The sequence below is a fragment of the Lissotriton vulgaris genome, chromosome 11 (genome assembly GCF_964263255.1).
Source record: "Lissotriton vulgaris chromosome 11, aLisVul1.2, whole genome shotgun sequence".
NCBI classification, from domain to species: Eukaryota; Metazoa; Chordata; class Amphibia; order Caudata; family Salamandridae; genus Lissotriton; species Lissotriton vulgaris.
In genome coordinates, this window is record NC_141699.1 from 1,099,589,892 (window position 1) to 1,099,604,470 (window position 14,579).

Below are 14,579 nucleotides of genomic sequence, written 5' to 3' on the forward strand. Positions count from 1 at the left end.
TGCCCCAGCATTTTAGCACACGTTAGTTTTTAGAGGAAACCGCTCTTTTCTTCAAAAACTAACGTCTGCTAAAATGCAGACTCACCCATCCCTATCATTGGGGTGGATTATGCTGATATGACCCTGTGAGTCGTATCAGGAAGTTTATCGCCGTTTTGCAGGGAACACCGCTTGAAAATCAGAGACGTTCCCTGCAAAACGGCGATAACCTCGCTATCTCTGGAATTTTATCGCCCTGGAGAAACTGGTTGTTAATAAAGCGCTACCAGGGGGATAAATTCCAGAGGTATCCTGCGATAATAAAATTATCGCTAAGCACGGCCAGCGATAATTATCGCTGGCCGTTGATAATATGCCCCCCAGTGCGGTAATAGGTGCGGAGTGACAGTGAGCCTGGGCCAGAGAATCCCCCCGCTTAGACCGTGCTACAGTCCTCCAAGTTACGACACAGTGGTCGAGTCTATGACATTGGAACCTAAGGACCCAGGTCTGAATCCTGGCTCTGGTGCTTACTTCAACATTGTGTGATTCTGGGCGAATCACTTTATGTTCCCGGGCTTACAAAAAAGATTTGATGTGATTTGTGTAAACATCACCCGATATACGTAATCTTGTAGATCACCCCCCGCCCCCCATGTAATGTACAGCGCTCTATTGCTTCATAGCTAGGTTCATGCTATAGAAATACCATATGCACACATGACTGCCAGTAAGAGACGTCAGCTGACAGACGGACCATCACCCTTTTCGTATCCTAGGATGTCAATACTGAGAGTGTGACTTTTTTGGGACCTGTAGGATGGGCTGTGTTACAGCCACCCCCCTCGTTGCCCCCCTCCTCCTCCCCATCACCAGCTGTTTGCAGCTGACCTCTAAGGTCCCAGCAGGCCTATCATGTCATAGTGAAAGCTGCCTCTGGTCAAGTGACTGAAAAAACCTGAATATGTTGTTCTTAATCCAGAAGAAACTAATACTGTGCTGAGATCTCCACCCTCCTGTGTGTTAATAACAATGGTACTGGATTTCTTACTGTTGTTAATGCTCCACTTCCGGTGTAATCCAATTGGTGGGACACATCACCTTTGACATTTTAACAGCTGAGGTGAGATACTTTATAAAACCAGAGGTGATGAAATGAAATACCACCATTTGTAAAGCGCACAGCTACCTCTGGAGAGGTGTCCTGGCGCTGGAGGCCATCGGGAAGATTAACACCTTCGCTGCGGTGACTATTCTGCACAGCGCTGTGGGGGTGGGGGGTCCCAAGGCGCGCACATGCTGGTGACGGAATTGCTCCGTCACCAGCCGCGGTTGAGCTGTGCTGATGACGGAGCGGTTCCGTCATGGCCCGCCCGCTCAATAGAACGCCCAGCGCAGGCGCGGAATCCGCGCCGGTGCAGGCGCGTCGGGCAGGCCATAAGGGAACCACTCCGTCATCAGCACAGCGCCACCACGGCTGATGACAGAGCGGTTCCGTCATCAGCACGGAAAGAGTTAAGCGAGCTATTGCCTAGAGTCACATGGTGCTGGGCTAACCTGCCACCAGAGCCGGGGATCAAACCGTGAACCCTGTGGTCTGGAGTCAGGCACCCTGGCCGCTCCGCCACACCTCATCCACCAGTGAATCTGTGATCTGTAATACTGCACCAGGAAGGCCACGCCCTCTGTCCTCTGGCAGCAAACGCTGTTCTCCCTCCTCGATACAAGGACTTGGAACAACATCCTGACTTAAAAGAATCATGGACTGAGCATTATGGAGTTTAATGAGTTTCTATCTCTATAGTAAGGGATTATCAGTGAAAATGAATACAGAATAGCTTTGAATGGATTTATGAGGGTATTTCCATGTATTGTATCACACATAGTAATAATATACTTGTTGTAATATCCATGTAACAGCTCTGTTCATCAGTGACGTTATTCCCCATGCTCCAGTCTCATTGATTCGATAATGGCCAGAGGTGCTTCCCATCAACCACAGGCAGTAAATGTACAGCCACTTCCTAAATGAGGTGTTTTTGGATGGATTAGAGCAGGCACACACATGCAGATGTGTCGGGTAACTCATCCCTGTCGGCCCAGTCACCATAGTTACCAGCCTATCAGAATTCATTTTTTTTGTTTCTATTTGTAGATTGATACTGCTGACAGCAGCTGGAACCACTGTGTCAAAGTACAGGGGAAACATGCAAAAATCAGAGAGGAAACACTGATTTACACAGGTAAACCCCCAAAACTTTTAATTCCCGCTATTTCACACAGCTGGAATTTTCAAAACTCCTAGGGCGGTAAAATAGCTGCCATTTCCCAGACCACTGGTAATGCAGCCCTTTGAGTTTAAATCATTGTAGTACCCATGCAGTGCTTACTTTGAGCTGGTGGTTTCCGGTGCTCAGCACAGGCACTTAATTCTCAACACCAGCACTTGCGACAGTCTGCCACAAGGTGGTGCTGTCTGGCTAATTTAGAGATGACCCCAACTAAAGTTAATTGTTAATTCAATATACATTAAAAATTACTATTACCTGCCGTCAAGCCATTCTTATAGCTTTGGGGACCTGAAAAAGTCTGAATTTTCACACTTGTGGGAGTGTGATGGTTAGAGGTTGTGTTGTTACTATCATTCACAACTCTAACAGGGGCAATGTGTGGTGCAAGCTGTGGTGGCCTCCTGACGAGAGACCTGGCATCAATTATTTTACAAATTAAGCACTGTACTCTTGAAGAGTTGGCTGAAGATAGAGGCTTCTGTGAGGCACAGGCGTTGAGATGGTTGTAGGGTCACTGCTCCCTTGTATCGGTGCCTCCCACTTTCTGTTTCCCACTGCTCTGGAGTGGGGCATTCACCCCATGGACGCCCTCTATTGTCACCCCTATCACTTGCCCATCTTACTCACATCCACAGGGCACCGAGCCGTGCACCAGCACACTGCTGACAGCTTGGAGTACTTTCTACACCTCAGCTAACAGTGCTTTGTAGAAATATTAGCGCAAAAATATCGCCTTACTCTGGCGCATGGCCAAAATATCACTAGTACTTAAATATCAAGGGAAGTAGAATATTTTGATATGTTCTACTTTTATATCAAAGTTTTAAATATTGTTTACTTTTACAACATTTTGTATTGTGACTTTTTATTGTGTTATCTTAAATTTTTTATTTATTATACGTTATTGTAAAATTATTATTTTATTTACTAAAAATGATTGCTATCTATCTATCTATCTATCTATATATATATATATATATATATATATATATATCTATCTATCTATCTATATATATATATATATATATATATATATATATATATATATATATATATATATATATATATGTATATATATATATATATATATATATATATATATATTATTTATTTATTTTTCTCTTCAGAAGATCAGATATGGCGGTAGACCCAATGACCCACGGCCCACCAAAACCATCAACAAATTTCTGAACTGCAATTCAGAATTTGTAATATACTGTCTGGTTTGCCCATGCTCAAAAAGATACATTGGGAGCACCATCAACCCAGCAAAGAAGCGTATCTTAGAGCATATGCGTGCCATCACTAATAAAGATAAGAACTATCCGGTGGCACGCCATTTCGAAACCCATCACAATAGTAACAGAGAATAACTACAATATAACACAATGTCCAGCACTCTACAAATGTATAGAAATTATCTATTTCTTTATCGTATAGTAGCCAAGGAAACAACAATTATGGATAAACACCATATAATTACAACATTTCATTCATTCCATCCAAGGAAGTTAGGAGTCTTCAATGGTTGAGTAGTCAGGTCTTTTATTCTGTTCAAAAAAGGCTATCTTCATAAAAGCAATGTTGTAGCCAGTGCCTACGCGTTTCGTCCAAACGGACTTCTTCAGGGCAGGTTAGTCACTGTTTTTTGTCTAGTCTGATGCTTCATCTAAGGAGTTGTCTGTGAGTTCCTTTCTCAGAGCAGTTGTGCAAGCATTAAGACAAATATCTTATAATCGGTAAGTATAGTCTTTTAGTTGGGGGTCCCGTAACTCAAAGAGATATTTTTGTGTTTTCTTTGATGAAGTAATTTGCTGAGCCGGAACGTAGTAGGTCCAACTTATTGTTGTGAAATGTAGAGTCGAAGCATCATGGCTTAAGCGAATATATATATATATATATATATATATATATATATATATATATATGCAGAAAACGCTATTCCATTTTTCTGCATGTAGAAGAAAATAACGAGAGAGTGAGCCCAGATTTGGTGCTGAATTTCGGTGATTTATTCAGTAATTCCACCAGCCATCCGCCGTCTACATTCTTTTAAAGAAGCAAGTGTTCGTTGATATATATATATATATATATATATATATATATATATATATATATATATATATATATATATATATATATATATATTTTAGTTCATTTTAATTAGTTGTTAAATATGTCTCATATTTTTATTGCAATTTATTTTTAAATTTGTAATGTTTTTAATCAAATATGTATTATATGGTTGTTGAGTTTATTAGAGTATTGGGAAGGGAGAATTATTTAATTGATTTTATAATAATTAATATTAATTGATTAATTTGTTGATTATTGTATATATTTTAATTTATTTGTTGAATTGTTTATTCATTCTTTGTTTATGCACCGATGTTAAGTTCAGGGTTTTGGATTATTTGGGGAATAAGATCAATATATTTTTAAATAAACACACAATAATCAATGGTAATTGATCAATGTGTTAAATATGTTAAATATTCAATTTAAGCAGTCAATTTCGTGTTTTAATATTTGTTTATTCATTATCATTTTAAATAACTTAAAATATGATTATTTTAATGGGCTGTATGACATTTTGTGGGTTTGATTGTGCTTTTTACATTTATTTTGTTATAAATTATATATTTATATTTTCATATGACTTTTTTTAATAAATAATTACTTTATGACAAAGATAATTATTTTTATGTTTGTGTGTTTTGTGGATGAGTCTGAGGTGTACTGTTTATTATAGATTTAATTAGTTGCACTATATTTTTTTATTAATTTACATTTATTTATTTTGAAAAAGAGTAACATTTTTCAAATGGATTATGTTTTATTTGAAATATTGTTAAGTGGAAATTATATTATTTGTGGTGTAGTGAATGTTCCCTTTCCTCTATCCACATAAATACATGTTGCCTGTTGTTGGCTTGATTGGAGTTATAATATTAAATCAAACTTCCCCCGCCCAATGTGTGTGTTTCCACCAATGTTTGTTAGGTTGGAGTTAGAATAATAAATCTGGTGCGTGCACTGTCCCAGTGTTTATTATCTTGGTGTTAGCATTTTAATTCTGAACACCCCCTCCATGTGTGTGCTTCGTCAATGTTTGCTTACATTTGTAAATCTGACCCTGCGCTCCCAATATGTGGACTCTACCAACTGTTTGTTAGATTGGACATAGAACAGTCAATCTAACTCCCCCACCCCCAGTGAGTGAATGCACTTTCCCCAAGTATTGTTAAACTGGTGTTTGGAAGGTAATAGTACACCTGCCCCTCTCCCCCCACACACACAGTGTATGCACTTTCTTCAGTGTTTGTTAGACTGGAATTAGAATAGTAAACCTGACCCCTACGAAGCTTGTTTCCGGTCCAGGGAGAAGTGGCCTGGCAGTTCAGGCTGGACTGTTCCAATGAGGAGCAGGGTCAAGACTGATTTGCATATACCGTTGTGTTTATTAATTACATACAACAGGGTATGGCTAGGTCCAAAATGGGGTGGCGAACTGAACAAATGACAATGGATTAATCCCAGATCTCTTGACTGGGGGTGAGTGGTTGAAAAGTTTCAGTGATCCGTCCATCATCTCCTTGTGTTTGCTTTATTCGCCATAGGTTGGCAGGGTATGCCCAGACGTGGGTCCCTTGCTCAAGCTAGCCTGTCTGATGATGGGTGATGCCCCGAAACCCAACGGTCCAAGGATGCTTCTTTCCAGTTCCGGGAGAACCTGCCTTGGCACTTTGGTCTGGACTGTTCCCATGAGGAGCAGGGTCAAGACTGATTTGCATATGGCTGCGTCCAAACTGGGGTGACATGGGGAGCAAAAGAACATGGATTCAACCCAGATCGCTTGACTCCATCATCTTGTATTTTCTAAGTAATACCCAACAGCACTGCGCTGGCATGAATCTGGGCCCACACAAAATGCATCGAGAATGTCGAGTGGTGTGAATGTAAAGTGCTTTGAAAGTACAGCACTCTAAAACACATCTCTCTGCATGTAATGCAATCCCAATGTACAACACTTTCAACGTAGTAGAGCACACTCAATGTACAGCACTCCAAATGTAGATGAGCACTCTGAACGTACAGCACTCTTAGTGTAGAGGAGCACTCTGATCGTACAGCACTCTGAGTGTACAGCACTTTGAATGTACAGCACTCTGAATGTACAGCTCTCTGAATGTACAGCACTTTGAATGTAGAGGAGCACTTTGAATGTACAGCAATATGAATGTAGAGAAGCACTTTGACTGTTGAGGAGCATTCTGAATGTACAGCACTCAGAATATAGAAAAGCACTCTAAATGTACAGCACTTTGAACGTACAGCACTCTGAATGTAGAGGAGCACTCTGACCTTACAGCACTCTGAATGTACAGCACTCAGAATGTACAGCCCTTTGAATGCACAGCACTCTGAATGTAGAGGAGCACTCTGAATGTACAGCACTTTGAATGTACATCACTCTGAATGTACAACACTCTGAATGTTCAGCACTCAGAATATAGAAAAGCACTCTAAATGTACAGCACTTTGGATGTACAGCACTCTGAATGTAGAGGAGCACTCTGACCTTACAGCACTCTGAATGTACAGCACTCAGAATGTACAGCCCTTTGAATGCACAGCACTCTGAACATACAGCACTCTGAATGTAGAGGAGCACTCTGAATGTACAGCACTTTGAATGTACATCACTCTGAATGTACAACACTCTGAATGTTCAGCACTATAAATGTACAGCACTTTGGATGTACAGCACTCTGAATGTAGAGGAGCACTCTGACCTTACAGCACTCTGAATGTAGAGGAGCACTCGGAATGTGCAGCACTCTGAATGTAGAGGAGCACTCTGAATGTACAGCACTTTGAATGTACAGCACTTTGAATGTACAACACTCTGAATGTTCAGCACTATAAATGTACAGCACTTTGGATGTACAGCACTCTGAATGTAGAGGAGCACTCTGACCTTACAGCACTCTGAATGTAGAGGAGCACTCGGAATGTACAGCACTCTGAATGTAGAGGAGCACTCTGACCTTACAGCACTCTGAATGTACAGCACTCAGATGTACAGCCCTTTGAATGCACAGCACTCTGACCTTACAGCACTCTGAATGTAGAGGAGCACTCTGAACATACAGCACTCTGAATGTAGAGGAGCACTCTGAATGTACAGCACTCTGAATGTAGAGGAGCACTTTGAATGTACATCACTCTGAATGTACAACACTATGAATGTTCAGCACTATAAATGTACAGCACTTTGGATGTACAGCACTCTGAATGTAGAGGAGCACTCTGACCTTACAGCACTCTGAATGTAGAGGAGCACTCGGAATGTACAGCACTCTGAATGTAGAGGAGCACTCTGAATGTACAGCACTTTGAATGTACAGCACTTTGAATGTACAACACTCTGAATGTTCAGCACTATAAATGTACAGCACTTTGGATGTACAGCACTCTGAATGTAGAGGAGAACTCTGAATGTACAGCACTTTGAATGTACATCACTCTGAATGTACATCACTCTGAATGTTCAGCACTATAAATGTACCGCACTTTGGATGTACAGCACTCTGAATGTAGAGGAGCACTCTGACCTTACAGCACTCTGAATGTAGAGGAGCACTCGGAATGTACAGCACTCGGAATGTAGAGGAGCACTCTGAATGTACAGCACTTTGAATGTAGAGGAGCACTCTGATTGTACAGCACTCTGTATGTAGAGGAGCACTCTGAATGTACAGCACTTTGAATGTACAGCACTTTGAATGTACAACACTCTGAATGTTCAGCACTATAAATGTACAGCACTTTGGATGTACAGCACTCTGAATGTAGAGGAGCACTCTGAATGTACAGCACTTTGAATGTACATCACTCTGAATGTACATCACTCTGAATGTTCAGCACTATAAATGTACAGCACTTTGGATGTACAGCACTCTGAATGTAGAGGAGCACTCTGACCTTACAGCACTCTGAATGTAGAGGAGCACTCGGAATGTACAGCACTCTGAATGTAGAGGAGCACTCTGAATGTACAGCACTTAGAATGTAGAGGAGCACTCTGATTGTACATCACTTTGAATGAACGGCACTCTGAACATACAGCACTCTGAACGTACAGCACTCTGAAAGCACGGCACTCCGAATGTACAGCACCCTGAATGTATAACAATCTAATGGATTAAGTCCACGGTTCACAAAACGATATAAATATCCACAATAACTATATAAAAATAATACATTTTGTGATAAAATCCTGGGCCAATGAACAATGTGTCAGAAAGATGCAACCGAGGACAAGAGCTGCACCCTGTTGGAAGCAAAGAAATACAAGATGATTCTGGGGCCGATTCAAAGAACTAACGTAAGACAAAATCCTAAACTTACTACTTTTAGTATTGACAGAAAGCATTTAGTGGTAGTAAAGTTAGGATTTTGTCTTAAGTTTGACTTAAGACAAACTTAAGGCAGACTTAAGACAGACTTGACAAAATCCTAACTTAAGTCTGTCTTAAGTCTGTCTTAAGTCGGTCTTAAGTTTGTCTTAAGTTTTCTCTAACTTTGTCTTTAGTCTGTCTTAAGTTTGTCTTAAGTCAAACTTAAGACAAAATCCTAACTTTACTAAATGCCTTCTGTGAATACCAAAAGTAGTAAGTTTAGGATTTTGTCTTAAGTTAGTTCTGTGAATCGGGCCCTCTGTGTTTTCTGGTCTGATGACAGCTCAGTAACACAACACCTAATTCTTTTGTGTCTGCTTTTTAAGTGCATGTCTCAGATCTTGAAAACCAAATGCATAGATAGGAAGCAGCTTATATTGACTCCTTAGGTTGGCTTTCCTGCAAGGAGATGAGATAGCTCAGTGGGTTTAGTGCGGTTACTGACTCGACTCTGACCAGGAGCACTCATCTTGTTGAGGCTTCTTTAACTAGTAACTACCCCTTCCCCCAATATTTAAGAATAGAGAGAAGATGGAGTTTGTAGGATAAACACTCACTTTGCTGGTGCCTGTCACATAAGGGTTAGTAATGGAGGTGGGGAGCACTGAAACTAGCTCGAACCTAGGTCAAGCCTGATGCCTGGCTCAGCGCCAGGCTCTCTGGGGACCTCACGTCCAAAACGAGCTGAGCTTTCACAGGAGGCGATGTGGTTTAGTGGCTACAGCTGTCGACTGTGTACTATGGAGGACCAGGTCCAAGCCTTGACTAAGCATCCTGTGTATCCCATCAATTGTCCCTGGGCTGAAAAAAATAAATATGTAACACAGTCTCTGTATGTTATGAAGCACTTTCATATCCTTGGCCAAGTATTGCACTGGGAAGAATCACCAGAAAATGTATTTGAAGTCTGCCTGCAGCCTGTGCTCTATTCTCATCCTCAAAGAATTAAGGATGAAGCATCAGACTTTGGTGTGAGTAAGAAATACATACTTTACACTTTATTTCACAGAACCTCCTTTTTGTTCATTATCACACATGAGAGCACCTTCAAACACTTGAGTTCAGGGTGTGCCAGGTATCAAAACTTCTCGTATTTCATTTATTAGCCTGTAATGTTGCTCCATCTCTATTTAGAATCTACACCACATACAGCTCCTCACCCACGCACACAAAGCACTCCACAACACCGGACCAGCGTACCTCAACAGACGACTCCGCTTCACCGCCCCCACCCGCCAGCTCCGCTCCACCGGCCTCGCCCTCACCACAGTCCCCCGCATCCACAGGCGACCTCCGGCGGCAGATCGTTCGCCCACCTCACCGCCAAGACCTTGAACACCCTCCCCACCCCCCTACGGCTGACCCAAGACCTGGAACACCCCCCATCCCCCTACGGCAGACCCAAGACCTGCTGACCTTCAGAAGACTCCTCAAGACCTGGCTCTTCGAGCAGTAGCAGCACCCCCCTCCCCCAGCGCCTTGAGACCCTCACGGGTAAGTAGCGTGCTTTACAAATTATATGATTGATTGATTACAGGGTATACATTGCAACATACCTCTGAGTTCACTCATTGCATCGTCATCAGGCGGTGTGCAGGAATGTTTCTCAGTTCATGTTTAGAAACTCTTGCTTTTAGTAAATAGTTCTCAATGTAGGACATTGTTTATTAACTTTGCAACAATTTTACAGTTTGCATAGTAGTGTAGATTTAATCAAGAACTTTTTAAACATATCAGTTATTCCCATCAGTATCCTGAGGACAGTGAACGGTTGGTGGGGGTTACGATCTGTCGGGGATCTGCTGGTCGCTGATCTGGTAGTTTTGGCAATATTAAGTTTTGTGTTGGGTCAAAAGAGGGCATGTTGGGGGTGATGTCAAGCACAGTGGGAGCTAAACGTTTGAGTAACTTTACTACGTTTTGCTAATCTCAAAATCTGAGTTTAAAGATCCTCAAAAGTATAGTTTTAGAAGTCTCCAACCCTGAAAAAGACGGTGGAGCCAAATTTCAGAGTTTAAGTTACTTCTGTCAAAAAAACCTAGTAGTAAATCCAGTAGCACACCTGGCTAACCACCAGTACTGCAGCGCCCTCCCATAGAAAATAATGATGCCAGGGACATAAATAAAACCCTATTGGAAATAATGTTACCCTACCCCAAACTATCCTAAACCCCTTCCATTTAGTAGTAAGTATGCAGCCGCTCCCACGCGGTTCTTCCAACATTTACTATAAGCAGGAAACTTATATGTGCAAGGATCTCCCACAAGTGATGGGAGAGGTGAAGGTTTACACTCACAGGTTTGTGAAAAGCATCTTATAGTACTTCATAGCGCTACAAAATGCAGCTTCTGAACAGGCCTCAGAGGCGCTAGTTCCTTTCGTGGTTGGATTTGAAAAAGTGTAGGCAGGCTCCTAAGAATAATACCTTCAGACTTTTTGCAGAATTCCAGGTGAGTTTAAATACAACTAACATTGTTGCACAAAAAATTCAAGAGTTGTGGGGAAAACAGATAAGACGTGGATGGAAGTGGTTGCTGTGGTTGAGATGATGGTGCTCAGGGATTGAACCACAGCCCCAGTTAAAACAGCTTATTAGCAGGGTATGGGGTCATTTATCTTTGCTCTTGAACCGATCCTTGGTGCAGGCAACAGGGGTGACAGACATTAGGGGAGTGTTTTGCACTGCTATCAGTGTGGATGACAGTTTGGCCGGCCATCTCAGAACGGTTGAACTGTCATTCGCAGTCTAACTGGGAGTGCCAATCGAGGGCACTCAGGCCAATCTTGACGCCTCTCTAATGCTGCCAGCAGCATGAAAGCAGCATCAGGATTGGCTGCAGTGGGCTCTGAGAGCCTGTGCCTTCAGTGGAGAGGGGCACGATGCAGCAATGTGTCAGGTCAGTGTTTTTTTGTTTTTCTTTATTTGTCTCAACATCTGTCTGTCCCTCTCCCCTTCCCTCACCAATTAATCCAGACACTGGCCGACTACTGGAAAAAAGGATGCAGAAAAAGAAGGAAAAACAGTCAGAAAGAAAGAGCAGAGTTGAAAAAACCCTGAAAAAGTGAAATAAAAGGGTAAGGCGTGTAGGTGGTAGATTGAGGAGGCATAAGGTGGAGTCAAAACTACACAGCCTAGGTATTTGGCACCAAAAAATTAGATAAGTGTAGGTCGCAGAAGTCTGCATAAAATTCGATCTGCACTTATTTTATTATTTTTTTTCCTACAAATTAAGCACTGGGTAAAAGTCCTCTCCGTGGCTTGGAAATGCTGAGAAAACCCTGTATGTGTCCTCCTGTCACCCTGCTAATCATCCAAGCCCTCTGGAGGCACTCCATGCCATCGGAAATGTGCTCTGATGGCAGCGGGACGCCTAAGTGTACCCCCTTCCTGAGTGAGTGTGGCTGCTACCCCTGCCAACCAGGGTATGAACTTTACCTGTACCCCTATGGCAGCGGGTTGAGCCTATAGGCTCTGCCCAGTAGGGGTTCATCCTGTGTGCTCAGCTGAGTCCCATTGACTTCCTTATATCAAGCCCATTCATGAAGGATGCCAGCTTCATGTCCCCATATTGTGCAAAAGGATGGTTTCCTTTAAAGTGAGACACCAAGGGTATCTTGGGTCCAGGTGCAGACAGAGGCAAAGGGCCCCTGCCCAGTGTTTGGGTAGGAGAAGGCAGTTATAAATGGGGTGCAGTGCTCCCCCGGTGCCCCTGGCACCCTTCACAGCTCTGCGCCAGCTCCTTCTTGTCGAGCTGGTGATGGCCAGCTTCCACATTCCTGCCAGTCTGGACACCCTCCCCTTTCGCCTCTCCAAAGCCTGCTGTACCTTGTGGGATTCAGGGAAGTCCCCAGCCCATCCTACCTCCACAGAAGGATTGCCCCCCCCTTTATGACAGTGACTCACTCCACACTTCCTGCTTTGGCCATCTCGATTAGCAACTGAGACAGATGCAAGTCTGAGGCAAATCCATCAGGGCCAGGACTGGTCAGAATGGGTCTGACTGAGGGTTCAGATCTCTGCAGCCCACAACATCTGGCCAGGAACATGGCCCATAGGCTTGTCTAAGACTGGGCAAGGGGCAGGTGAGCAGAGAACCTACAGAAGACCCCTCAATGGATGGAGAGCGTCCAGAAGAGTGCCACAGTTATCAGGAGGAAACAAGAAAAGCATCATTTGGGTCAAGGAGCTGACCATCACCGTACGCCATTGACACCCATGAGCCAACACCATCCCAGAACCATTCCCATCTCTTCAGGGTTCCTGTATCACCCCTTCCTGTGCCACAGAGGGAACAGGATGCTCCCAGCCTGGGAAACATCCATAACACTGCAGGCATTACATACAACGCAGCCAATGCAACGCAAGTTCCATTACAATGCATGCTATTACATGCATGCCATTACAACGCATATGCCTCACTGACCAGCACCTTCCCTGAGGTAAGCACCCGGGGGCATATTAACAAGGGCTATATCTCCACTTTTTTGGCTTTAAAAGCCCAAAAAGCAGAGATAAAACTATTGCCCGATTTACAAGAGGGTGCTAATATGCATAATCGCATGTTAGTACCCTTTTTCCCGACGCCTCCCTTTGCATCTCTAATGAGTTGCAAAGTGGGCGTCACGGGGCAGTACAACCTTGCAAATATCGCTGATGTTCATATCGCAATATTTACAAGGCTGCCCCAGCATTTTAGCAGACGTAAATTTTTGTAGAAAACTGCTGTTTTCTCCAAAAACTAACGTCTGCTAAAATCCTGACTTATCCATCGCTAACATTGGGGGAGGATTATGCTGCTACGACCACAGGGTCGTATAAGCAAGGTTATCGCCCTTTTGCAGGGAATATCGCTGGAAAACCAGCGATGTTCCCTGCAAAATGGCGAGTTCCCCCACTATCTCTGGAATTTGTATCGCCCTGGAGCAACGCATTGTGGATAATGTGCTACCAGGGCGATAAATTCCAGAGATAGACGGCGATGAATAAAAAAAGCGCTAAGTGCGCTTTGTGTTATTCATCGCCATTTCTTGCTAATATGCCCCCCGGTGTTTGTTAGAATAGTAAATTACGTTGTAATGGTGCATGCGTTGTAATGGCTTGCGTTGTATTAGAAGTTGCATTGTAAAAACTATATTGTAAAAGTATGCATTGTAATAGTTTGTGTTGTAACATCATACATCCCTCAGCCTTCTCACACTATGACGAAGGGTCAGATGTAGATACATTTAATTTAGGGCATCCTTAATAGCCATTTTTACCGAATCGCTATTAAGGACTCGCTAAATTGAATGTAGGTAGGAATCGCTAAAATATTAGCGATCCCTTAATATTACTTAATAACGAATCGGTAAATGAGATTTGTTATTAAGGAATACCAAGCCATTCATTCCTATGGGCGCTAGGAGGTCCATAGGAATGAATGGCAATATATTCACTATTTGCGATTCGGTATTACAGAATCACAAATAGCGGGAGCTGTTTCAAGGGTGCCATGGTGTCCAAAGGATCCCTGAAATGTGCATGTGTGCACATGTGGCGCACATCCATGCCCTAAAAGCAAAAAAAGGGCTTTTTTAAAGGAAATCGCTACTTACCACCAACTTGAAGTTGGTGGTAATTAGCGGTTCCTTAAGGCTGAAGTGCACTTTTTTTAGTGCAACTTACATTGCATTTAAGGAATCGGTATTTCCGATTCCTTAAATGCAAGAGCAAAATAAGGAATCGCAATTTTGTGATTCTTTATTTTGCAAATAAATTTAAACTCACCTACATCGCACTCAGCCAAATACCGGTCGGTAACGCCTAAATTCTGCAAATTTCTGCGTTACCGCTCGGTATTTGGC